The sequence below is a fragment of the Equus przewalskii genome, chromosome 14 (genome assembly GCF_037783145.1).
Source record: "Equus przewalskii isolate Varuska chromosome 14, EquPr2, whole genome shotgun sequence".
NCBI classification, from domain to species: Eukaryota; Metazoa; Chordata; class Mammalia; order Perissodactyla; family Equidae; genus Equus; species Equus przewalskii.
In genome coordinates this window covers 4,166,397-4,179,007 of record NC_091844.1, presented here as the reverse complement: position 1 = coordinate 4,179,007, position 12,611 = coordinate 4,166,397, and the positions used below count along the sequence as shown (strand labels likewise).

Here is a 12,611-nt window from a genome sequence, read left to right as displayed (position 1 = left end):
CAGATTGGTGATTGCAGGTCACTTTCCTTTGGGGGCCAGTCAGTCAGTCAGGCGGTGACCTCACTCGTACTGACCAGGTGACTCCTGACTGACTGGTTTAAGATTCCATTTCTGCGAGTACTGAAGCTGATACTAAGGCTCAGTTTGGTGACGTGGGGTTAGCATAAGCGACTCCATTTTGGTTCTGTTGTCTTGTTTTTAACAGTGCAGCGCAGGGCTTGGCAGACTACGGCCCCCAGGCCAGATCCAGCTCCCTGCCTGTTCCCGGGAACCCAGTTTGTTAGAACCCAGAGCGGCTGTTCATTTACATGTGGTCTGTGGTTGCCTTCGTGATACAGAGGCAGAGTTGAGTCATGGCAACAGAGACTACATGGCTGGCAAGCCTCAAATATTTATCTGGCCCTTTTCCAGAAGAAGTCTGCCGACCTGGTGTGCAGCAAAGAATGGGGGTGCAGTTGAAAGATGCTTCGTGCAAGTCTTTGCTCTGACACTTCCTTGGCTCGAGGCTCAGTGCCTTTTTCTGTGACAGGAGAAGGATGCTCCTCAGTGAGGGGTTAGTAGGGTGAAATTATGCTCAGTACTGGGTGTTCCAGCCTGCAGTGTGTGCTCGAAAATATTAATTTCTTCTCCCCTTTAATACTCACATTCTTCCCTCCCATCCTTAGGTAGTTGCTTTCTTTCTACATGTAAGAATTTGAGATGAAAAGTGGTTTTCGGTACCTAAGTTTTCAGAAATGAAAGCATTTAAAACAGCACCTTGAGTAGAACTGTACTATAAGCCACAAATATGAGCTAAATGTGTGACTTTAAATTTCCTAGTAATCACATTTAAAAAGTAGAAAGAAATAGATGGAATTAATTTTAATAATGTGTTTTATTTAGGCTAATATTTTAACTTGTAATCAATCTAAAAAAGTACTAATGAGATACACGATTTAATTTTTTCTTTTTTGCATGAGTCTCTGGAATCCAGTGTGTGTTTTCCTTCGTAGCAGCAGTGCTGGATTTGCTGCATCTTGAGTGTACAGTAGCTGTGTGTGGCTAGAGGCTACTGAACTGCACTGGTCTCTGGTTCTCCGACGCCAGCTGGGCATCCTGTAATGTGATGCTGATGTCAACAACTGCTGGGAGATGGCGCTGTCCCCGCAGGTGGAGGGCGCAGTCCCACAAGACTGTCTCACTTCAGATGCGGGTCACGAGTCTTGGCCCTCCTGCACTTCTGACTGACTGGCTTTAAGTTGGGGGTTCCCTCATCAGCTTTGATAATATGGAATGACTCACAGAATCAGGAGAGCACTTTCCTATCAAGGGCTTATTAGAAAGGATACAACTCAGGAACAGCCAGATGGAAGAGATGCATAGGGCAGGTTACTGGGGGGAGTGCAGACCCTGGATGCGCTCTCTGGGTGTGCCACCCTCCCAGCACACCAACCCAGAAGCTCCCTGAATCTTGTTCTAGAGTTTTTATAACCCAGTCTCTAGGCCCCCCCTCCTCTCCCGGGTAATTGGCGACTGGGGCTGAAAGTTCCCATCCTCTTAAACACATGGTTGGTCTTTCTGTAGCCAATGCCCCCTTCCCCAGCCGCCCAAGTCCTGAAGCTATTCAAGGCCCGACCTGGAGTCATTTTATTAGCATAAACTTGCGTGTTTTCATAAGGGGCTGGTTATGAATAACAAAAGATCCTCCTGTCACTCAGGAAATTCCAAGGGTTTTAGGAGCTCTGTGCCAGGAACTGGGGACCAAGACCAAGTGTATTTTTTATTCCACCACACCAGGGCGGCCCTAGACTGCTTCCCTTCCCTTCTTCCTCCCCAGCTGGCTCTGCCCTATTTGAGAACACTCCTCTTCTGTAAAACAGCTGATGCGTTCTTATTTTACATTCTTCTCTACCCTCTGTCACTATTCATGACTCTCACTGTGCTGGTACCTCCCCCAGTTCTTGGTTCTCAGGAAGCAAAGGTAGGAAAAATATAGTAACATTTCCAGGGAAGCTTAGAGATACGAACTGTTTAAATGTAGCACAAAAATTGTGACTCTACTTATGATAACTTAGAGGAGAGTAACTCCACTGTGGAAGACAGGCCTCTGTGGCTGCAGGTTTTCTAAGAAGTGGGATGTGTGGATGAAGCCACCATGCCGTCTGCTGCTGTGTGGAACCACGGGGTAAATTACATCTGGCAGGAAGGCCCCACTGGTCCAGGCAGCTCTGGCCCTGAGGAGTGAGGCTATCCAGGCGCCTCCATGGTGTGGAGCGTGTGCATTGAGGCATTGCCCATGTAACTGGCTTAGGAGGAAAATGAGAGAAAACCCAGGATTTTTATTCCTCACCTGGTCTTTGGTCTGCCTTCCTTGCCTGATGTTTCTGTATTCGTAATGTTTACCTTTTAGCTTTTTCTCGCAATTTTAAATCCTGGATTTTGGAACGCGAGCACCTGGGTTCAGATCTTGGCCCATCATTAGGAGCATGACTTGGGCTGGATACCTCACCTCTTGGTTCCCCGGTTGCCTTCACTGGAAAATGGATTGTTAAGTAAAGATTAAAATGAATAAAAACATTGAGAACAGCGCCTGGCACATGACATTATAAAAATATTTTGTCTTCTTTTAATTACATAATGGAAAGCACTAATAAGTTAAAGAAAAGGTATATTACAACAAGAAGAGGGAATGGTGACTTCGTTAGAAGCAGACTTTAGCTCTGTCTAATGTTAAAGATCTTTTTAAAGGATGATGTGTCTCTGGCTTTTATCTTTCTGAGAGGTACGTATACATTAGTGATAAAGTAGAGTGTTTTTCTACAACTGAGAAATACTGAAACTCACTGTAGGGTGTGTGTGTGATCACAAATGACCAGATTTAAAATAATTTCCTTAGGAATAGAAGGCTGTAGAATATCTGTCATTTCTAAAGGGTGAAGGTGTCTTCCAGAAACATGGGCCGTTGATCTGTAAAATGATGAGGTCAGATTGAGAGTTTGATTCCTGTGTTCAGCCATGAGAAAGCTACATGCCTCGGATCTGAACATTGGTATTTAGTAGTCTGAATTATTTTTCATTATTTTACATTCAGACATCTTTATTTTAAGAGGTCAGGAAAAATATTTTTGAGCAAGTGTGTTTAGCTGTTTTAGTATTTCACATATTCAAGAAAGTAATTTTTGGGGAAGTAAGCTGTATTGCATTAAATAGTTTTTTAGATTGCTTATATTTCTTATAAGCAATAAGCAGCTGACTTTTTTATTTTCGATGTTGACAACCCTGATGTTAATATCACTGTTTCTCCTATTTTTCATTCTGACTTCATGGTAAGAAACATGAACGAAGTTATATTTTGGACAGATATTTCAAGATTAGGTTCTCATTCTTTCTCATCATGTGGCTTAGGTGAAAACTGTGTTCTGTTCTTGTGACTAAAGGATAATTCTTTTAAAGCTAATGTTTCTTAAATAGAGGCCGTCTTAGCTTGAGCTGCTAGAACAGAGTACCACAGATCATGTAGCTTAGGCAGCAGACACTTGTTTCTCACAGTTCTGGAGGCTGCAAGTTCCAGATCAGGGTGTCAGCTGATTCCCTTCCCAGTGGGGTCCTGCTTTCTGGATTGGAGACAGCTGCCTTCTTGGGGTGAGAAGGGACTCTAGTCTCTTCCTCTTCTTATATGGGCATTTATCCCATCGTGGGGGCTCCACTCGTGACCTCATCTGGACCTATAATTATGTTCCCAAGGCCCGGCTTCCAAGAACTGTCACCCTAGGGATTAGGGTTTTAACATAGGAATTTTGGGGAGACACAGACATTCAGTGGGGAACTGAAGCTATTGGGTCTTGCTTTGACTTCATAACCTTTCTGGAAAAACCACGTGCCTTCGTTTAACACTACTTGCTGTTATTTCTAACTTATTTTCTTCTGTCTGAAGTAAGAACCGTTTGGTGTCAAAGCATCCTTTTCTTTGTCAGGCCTGCCCATCACTCAAATCTATATTTTTCTGTGCAGCTGTTGCAGAAGCTTTCTCAGGCTGACTTTCTCCCTCCCAGGGCAGTTTGAGTTTTCCGTTCCCTCCCTGTCACCCTCCAAGAATCAGGCGTTGTAGAAGTGTACCAGAGCTCTGCAGCTTGATGTCTTCAGGAACCACAGCATGTGAGCTGACCCCTGTCTGCAAAACTGCCAGCAGTTGAAAGCGGGGGAGTCCTGGCTTACCTGAGGCTGGTCTCCCGGGTGGCGGAGGGAGGTGTACGGAGGAAGCTGAGAGTGCTGGTTCAGCAGTTTCTTATCAGTATCTTCATAACAGCCTCTCTGAGCCTCTTGGGAACTCTTGACCTTTCTTGCCCTGAGTTTGAGAACCTCGGATTTAGACTGTTGATTTTAACTTTCTCAAGGCTCAGCTCAAACACTCAGCTTGCTTACTTGGTCCCTGGGGAGAACCTTCCAACCCGTTGGAATGAATAGAACTAAACATCCTACCCGTCTGCCTGTGCTCATCAAGGGCGAGTGCTTGAGAAAGGAAGATGTGCCTTCCTTTCTTCCCACTGAGTGTGGGCACTGTGCTGGCTTTCACTGGAGCCCCTCTCCCCTCATTTTCCGTCTTTTACGTAGATGGTCCAGTCTCAGATTCTCCAAAAGTGACTGGATTTCTGGACCCGGACCACCCCCGCCCCATCCAGCACTGGGGTTGGCCTCATGCTTTGACACACAGCTGCACTGACTCAGGACTTGAGTGTTGCTGTCGGCTCCGCACAGGGTCATCATTGCAGAGGATGCAGAAAGAAAACAGCAAAAGTCTGTTGCCCCTGATTTCAAGGAGCTCAGAGCCGTTCTGACTTCCTGCTAGAGTTCTGTTTCCTGAATTCTTTCTGGAATTGGCTTCTTCTGCCCCTCCCATTTTCACAGTGAGTGCAGCTTAGCATCATCTTGGAGCCAGCATCCCTCAGCCTCTCCCTGCACCTTGGTCTCCTGGGCCTGCCGAGTCTGCCTTCACAGCCACCAGATCCCCTCCGCCCTCCTCCCAGATGCCACCCGGGCCCATGCTCTTAGGCCAGCTTTCATCCGGTCACTTCCCTCACCAACAAACACAGTCATTTCTCGTGTCCTCCAGCGTGGGGTCAGCCCCCTTGTCCCTCGGTGTCCCGCACCTGCCCCAGGCAGACCTTGCTCACTGTCCAGCAGACATGCCAGGATCCATCCTGTCTTGCTCATGCCACCACTTCCCTGGGACCCGCCCCCCAGTCTCCTGTGCTCTGCCTGTGATGATTGTCTATATAGTACATGTATAACCTGCTGAGCAGGTGACGTCAAGTTTGGTAGAAAGATTCCTATGATGTCTGTAGTCTGTGCCACTTCATACTTAAAATCTCTCCTCTCCTTCCCCCAGAGTCCTATAGTAGCACCTGATACTATGGCGTCTGTCTCAGTTCGTTCAGGCTGCTGTCGCAGAATCCCACAGGCTGGAAGCTTATAAACAACAGAAGTTCTTGCTCACAGCTCTGGAGGCTGGGAGTCTGAGGTCAAGGTGCCAGCATGGTTGGGTGAGGGCCCTCTTCCGGGCTGCAGACTTCTCCTATCCTCACATGCTGGAAGGGGCTAGGGAGCTCTGTGGGGTCTCCTTTATAAGGGTTCTAATCCCATTCATAAGGGCTCCACCCTCATGACCTGATCACCTTCCAAAGGCCCCACCTCCTTGTACCATCACCCTAAGGGACAGGATTTCAACTTACGAATTTTCTGGGGACACAGACGTTCAGACCATAGCAGTGTCCCTTCGGCACATTCCGGTTCGTTACGTAAATGCTGTAGCTTCTTAGTGTGTGGATAGCTTTTCCTTGAAAGATTTCGAGCTTCAGTCTCCCCGTTCAACAAGGACTTGAGCGCCTGCTCTGTGCTGAGCGCCGTTGTAGGCCCTGGCAAGCCTGCGGTGGAAAAGGCGGGCTCAGGCCCCTGCCCCATGAGCTTGTGTCTGGTGGCTTCCTGGAGAATGGGCGGTAGTATGGACTTCCGGTTGTGCTCTTATGTCCTCCTCTGGCTAGTTCAATAGTCATTTGTTTAACTGATTTAGTGTGTTTAAAAAAAAAAAAGGGGGAGCCTCCATTTGGATCGTAAGAAAGATACCAGAGACACCTAATGACATGTCGAACAGGAGTGGTGTCTCGGTGTCCCTGAGCCCCTGCTCACAGTGGCTCAGGGGCCCTGGCCCTCACAGCAGGCCCTTACACTGCCCTATGTGATGGTCTGAGCAACGCTCAGTATTTTCTGTTTGAGCAAAAATAAAATTGCCGTATTGGTCAGAATTTGGTGCAGGGTGTAAGGGTTCCTCTTGTGTCTTGGTGTGCTGAGCCCCTGGAGTGGCGTGTCTGGGTCCCAGAGCCCGATTCGATTGTCTCTTAGGCCAGGTGTCCACTGCAGATCTGGTCAGCTGTGGCCAGGAGTAGTCATGCAATTACAGACCTGACTGCAGGGCCGGCCCATGCTGGGGGAGGTGGGGGCAGGTCTCGAGTTACCTGGGGCCTGGGCGTATGGAAAATCTGCATCCACAGGCAGATCCAGTTTTAACTCGCATTTATTTAGCAACTTGTATGAGGTGCCTGTGGGACGCTGACTGCGTAATACATAATAGATCATCTGTAAAGCAGCCTTTCTTTTGAGTTATGTGTTTATCTGATGAAGTATGGCTTAAGGAGTTTTACATGATGTGTAATTGAAAAAATGCTTTCCGAAATCCTTATCAGATTGGTGCATTTAGAAATTAAGTCATGCCACGTCATCTGAATCCCTTTGTCATCTGATTTTGGCTTAGCTTCGTTTTGTAGAAAATAATATAAAATGGCATTGATTGAGTGGTGTTAATAAGCCAGGCTCACGCTAAGTAATTTGCACTGTGGGCACAAGTGTGCCTGTTTGATGAGAATTTGTTTCTTTTTCTGCGGATTTTAAATTCGTAATGGGGAATTTGGAGGACAGAGAATTGGACCCCTGTGTGCATGGTGCTGGGATCCAGCAGTCAGTGGCTTGGGGACAGTGGTGTTGGGTCTTTGCCTCCACTCGCTTCCCCCGCTCTCTGCCCCCACTAGATTATGGTAAAGCAAATTCCAGATACCTGTCATTGCTTCGTATTATTTTTAAGTAGGATGCAGTTTTTAAAATAGCTTCAAATTAGTTTGTTTCAGCTAACCTATTTCCTCCGACTCACTTATTTTTCTCAGTTGTCATTACAGCACCTTTATATGTTCTTTCTTGTCTCCTTTGGGTTTTAAACATGAGTTTATGGCTTAACTTAAATGGCTTCTGCTATAGACATAGGAGCTGTCTGTCTCGTGCTACCTTTAAGTGAGGAAGAATCAGCTAATTATACCCTTTTGAAAATTAAGTTGTTTTCCTTCTTGCCCTCAGTGCCTGGTCTGCATAACCGAGTACCACGCCCCCCGGTGTATCAGCTTCAAGAGCTAGGTTGATTCCCTTGGATTCTTTTAATGTGAATTTCTTTTCTTTGTACAATAATTATGCTCATAATCTCCTCGTCTATAAATGAGAGGTTGGAAAAACTGGTTGTCAAAGTTTCCCTTTTGGTTTTGTGGTTACAAGCGCCCCCCCCCCCCCGCCCCGGCAAAGGATAAGACATAATTGTTGACCACCAGTTGTTGAGAGAGTTGATGACTTCCACCTAGGGAATAATTTGAAGAAAAGGCACCCATCGTATTTTGGTTTGGCCTGTTTTGGCAGAGCACCGTGAGTGTCCCTTGCTGCAGGTGGCCACCTCTGGGAGGAGTGGGTGTGAAGAAGGCCACGTGTGGCCCTCGAGCCCCCCCTCCCCCCGGGGAACCCCAGAGGTCTGCTGTGCTCTGCAGTGTCACCAGCAGCTCTCAGTTCCCTTTTGTGTGCTGGGGGTGGGGGGAGAGCCCCTAACTTTCATTCCGGCTGTAGCCCTCATACATCCTGGATTTTCTGTAACAAACCCATTTTCCTACCTTTTATCCCTTATTTCCATAAGCATTCGAAATATCTTGAAATTTTAACATCGTCTGGAAGCAGGAAAAGAAAGTTTGGGGGAGAGGTTCAGGACCCTTTGTCACCAGGCATATGACAGGTGTGCCTCTGGTTGGCTGGTGCCGTCTACAGTCACCCAGCTGTGGCTGGGAGCTGTTTCCTGCGCCCTGCCTCCCCCCATGGAAAGCTGCTGTGCTGTGAGTGTCCTGGGTTGTTGCCGGCACAGCAGGGGACCTTTGTGATGTTTTGAACACAACCAGAGAAAGGACCTGGTGACTTTTCTTCTGGGCTGGTGGATGAGCAGCTGATGCGGGCAAGCCAGCTGTGCTCCTCCTCAGCCTGCCCAGCTGGGTGACATCAGCTCTGCCCAGGCCCCAGGGACAGGTGAGGAGGGACACAGCCCTCTGGGTTCTCTCTGTTTTGACTGAACTGGGAGTCACCACTGCTGACCTCATTTTTCAGACGACCTCTGCTTTCCTCCAGCCGTGGGGTTCTTCCTGCTCCCTCCGGGCTTCCATTAGGACAATGGAAGCCTCTTAGGTATTTCAGACAGGCAGGATCTAGTACAGGGAACGGTGACAGAAGTGTGTGACGGGCCCGAGAGCCAAAAGTGGAAGACATGTTACCCAAAGATCGGAAACTAAGAAAGCTGCCACTCTCCCTAGGTCTAGAGGTGAAAACAAGGATGTGGGAGTTTCCCAGAGCCCACGAGCAGGCGCTGCCCACCGCTGCTGCCCCTGGCAGGAAGCACGAGCCCATGGCCTGTCAGCTTGCTAGCTTGCAGCGGGAGCCCTCACCCAGCTCTTGCTGCAGCAGCATCTCCACTGCCACCACAGCTGTGAGCCGGCTGGGGCAGCCTCACCCTCCTCCTGCCTGTCACTGTTGCACCAGGACCTCTCCTTGCCAGAAGCTGACCAGAATCCAGCTAGCAAGGGCCTGGGAAATGTAGCTTTCCACTCAGAGGAGAGCATGGCTGGAGGGCAGTGGTTCTGACACCAGCAGACCACATCTGGCACAGAGATTTGGCAAAGTGGGTGGAATGACGTGACCCAGTGCCACCTGCCGTGTGGGCCTGTAGTGGGAGCTGCTGTTCGTCTTCTCTGCATGGACCAATAGAAATGGATATTGATAATATGCTAATCATGAAGACAGTACTCATCTGCTAGGTATGGAAAACACAAAACAGCAGTTTAATGTCACTGGCTCAGCTGCTCTGGAGGTAATAGGTCGTGGATGCTCTCATGCGCATTTCACGTCAAGGTGCTGTTGTGTAGACTCCGGGAGGGGCATGTGGTTCCCTCTGGTACGAAGTGTCATAGGTGGAGGGACAGAACCGCTCTTTGAAGCCCTGGTGCAGACCGTTCACTGCTGACAGGCAGGAAGCCACCCCGTGCGTGTTGAAAGTGCTGAGCTCTCCTTCACAGCTCTGCTGGAGGGAAGCCTGGCACTGGGGCGGCAACGGACGCTGTTCAAGCAGCAGCAAAGAGGTTTCGCTTATCCGTTCAGCCCTGCTTCTCTTCCAGTAACAGGAAGCTGTCTTGTTTTAGACTTGGGCTTCGTGCGTCTCCCCAGCTCCTCCTCTGCATCTGTGTCTTTTCTCCTTGTCTTCTCCACTTGTGCTTGGAGGAGCTGCCAGGGTGGCAGGTGACAGAAACCCTCTTGAGCACCCTGGAGCCAGAGAGGAAGTTGCCAGAGGGCAAGGTGTCTTATGAAGGGATGTCACCAGGCCCCTGGGACTGGGTCTGGGGCAAGGGGGGCTGTAGGGGCCTGGAAAGCCCTCTGCCTCTCCCTGCTCTTTGCAGACTGGCTGTTGCCTCCCAGACCTATGGTGGGAAGTGGCCTCCACCAACAGCAGGAGGGTGGAGTGTGTGTCCAGCAGAGGCATTGTTCTGGATTGTTCTGGATTCTACCTCTCCAGGAGGCGCTTCTTTGACCTGGTTTGGTCAGATGCCCACTCTGAGTAGATCGGTGGACTGTCCTCTGTGGGGGAGGAGGGTGGGAGCTGTAGAACACGCTTGCCCTCATTGTCATCATGTGTAGGGGGCTGGGAAGAAGGGCAGCTGAGGGCAAGGGGAGCCACTGGCTCTGGGCAGCCTCCTGGCGGGGGTTTCCAGAGCAAGCTTCTACAGAGTAATGCCGCTGCTGGCACTGCACCAGCTCGCTGTGCTTCGTCTGTGGAGTCCTCGTGCATTTCTCCTCGGACGGGAGGAAATTGTGCCCTTGTAATTCTGCCAGTTGTGTGCATAAATTGGGATAATGGTTATTTTAAAAAGAGCTTTACGAATATGCTCTAAGAATACGTTCTTTTAAACTCAGAAATGTGGCTTTGTTAAGATATTAAAATTGAGAAATTATTGAGAATAATTTTATTAGGAATGGTTAGTCATGTGTTTATTAGAATCACTCCTTAAGAGGACAAAAAAGACCAACACTCAGGGCTTTTAATCTTTTTGCATCAATTTAAGGGGTTACTTCGTCAGTTGCATTTAATCATTTTCTGGTCCTTTATCTATAGAGTATGGCAGCCTCCCCTCTTACCCCCTACTACGTGAGAGGTCGCAGCATTACAGCTAACTGGGTTTCCTGGGACACAAGGCAGTCCCCTCAATCCAGACGCTGTTGGACCCACTCACGTTTGTGCTTTGTGACCAAACTCAGTGGTACTGGGACTGAGGGACGAGAGAGCTTGTGCCCCACCCACTGGGAGTGGCCCCGCTGGAGGAGGGGAGTAAAGAACTCTAATTTGGCTCCACTAATCTGCATCTTTTGAATCGGACCTCTTGGTTAGTTCATGGTTGAAAACACACGCTCAGATATGTACACACGTGCACCCCCACAGAACATTTGGGAGCTCATGTGTTCTGTATGATGGGATTAATTTTCTTAGCTATGTGAGGGAAGAACTGACGTGAGAAAAACAGCGGGGAGATGTACCACCTGCGTGAACTGCGCATGGTCGGCCTCCCTTCGCCTGCTTTCTTGCTCACGTTGCACACGTACCGAGTACATTACAGCCGAGAGAATGTTCCCGACCTTGTGTTTGCTGCTCCTTGGTTATGTAATTCAGTTCTGCTCTTTTCATAAACTCCCCCTCTTCTCGTTTATGTGGTTTTGCTGTTTCCTTACAATATGGCATTATTTTAACTAAGCATATTTTGGATGCACTAGGAACGAGGCATATGTTTTTTTAATAGAAAAATGTTTCTATTGCAAGATGAATCAAGAATAATAAATATTTGGGGCCAGCCCGATGGTGCAGCGGTTAAGTTTGCACATTCTGCTTTGGCGACCCACAGTTCTCTGGTTCCGATCCTGGGTGTGGACCTACACACTGCTTGTCAAGCCATGCTGTGGTAGGCGTCCCACATATATAAAGTAGAGGAAGATGGGCATGGATGTTAGCTCAGGGCCAGTTTTCCTCAACAAAAAGAGGAGGATTGGTGGAAGGTGTTCGCTCAGGGCTAATCTTCCTCAACAAAACAAAACAAAACGAAAAGAATAGTAAATATTTATTGTAGAATATTTGAAAGGTTTTTAAAGGGAAATTTTTAGCATTAAAACCTTTGCTTCTCAGCATGTAGGTTAAGATGGGGCCTGAAAGTCACAAATATTTAGATAGCTATAATCATATTTCCATAGTATGGTTTCATATATGTAAATTTATCAGAAAGACACACACGCACTCCCTTATTTTTCTTTGTTATCTGGGTTAAAATTCTAATGTTCATCCTCAAATCCTGCTTCTCCCTCGTGCCCTACATTATGTCCCAATGGTATGGAGTTGGGTGACCATATTTTATCTCCACCAGAGCATCTCTTCTTTGAAGTGTTTGGTTTACCCAGACCTTCTCCTCGTTCATATACATCCGTCTTTTAATATTCATGCACTTAGTCCTGGGCAACAGTGCACCATAATGGCCAAGATCCGGTCCCCTGGCATACATCATGGCCTTCCACTTGGCACTATGTGACTTTGGGCTGGTAAGGCTCTCTATGCCTCAGTTTTCTCATCTGAAAAATAGGGACAATAGTGGTACGTATCTCCTAGGATAGTTGTTAGGTTTTTAAAGAGCAGTGCCTGAAAAGAGCATGTGGCTTGGCAGGTGATAACCCTGCCGTCAGTGCTGTCTGTGACTAGTGGTAGCCGTCCCCTCTCTCTAGTATAATAGTCTGTATCTGCGTCTGTTTCTCCAGCTGGAATCTGAGTCCATGGGTCTAAGGACTCCAGCTGCATAGTCGGGCTCACTGGGTATTTGCTGAATGAATTGGCATGTGTACATATTTACTATTCCCTGTTTATTTGATACTGTAAACACTCTGAATTGAGATTAAATACATACAGCTGCCAGTTTCTTTGGTATCAGTGTGAGAGTGTCCTGTGACCTGAAGGCCTGAGGCCCAAGGGGTCCTTCCAGCTGAGGGAGGGGCTCCGAGGTGAAGACCTGACTTCCCGGGGCTCAGGTCCAACGCCTTCCTCACGCTGTTGTCGTTAGGGAAGAGAAGAGCCAGGGAAGGATGACCACATGCTGACCTGTAACCACACTGGTTTATATAGAACAGGAGCACCCAGCGTACAGAGCATGGGTTGTAAGGCTGGCCTCTGAGGGCAGGAGTTGCTTTCGGGTCTTGATCAGAGTGTG

The 12,611-nt window shown here is 48.1% G+C and overlaps 1 protein-coding gene across 9 annotated transcripts in view; it reads left to right on the top strand.

The window, feature by feature from the left end:
• Window positions 1-12,611, top strand: part of NCK2 (NCK adaptor protein 2) — a 135,734-nt gene that overhangs the window by 22,644 nt on the left and 100,479 nt on the right. The window lies entirely within an intron of this gene.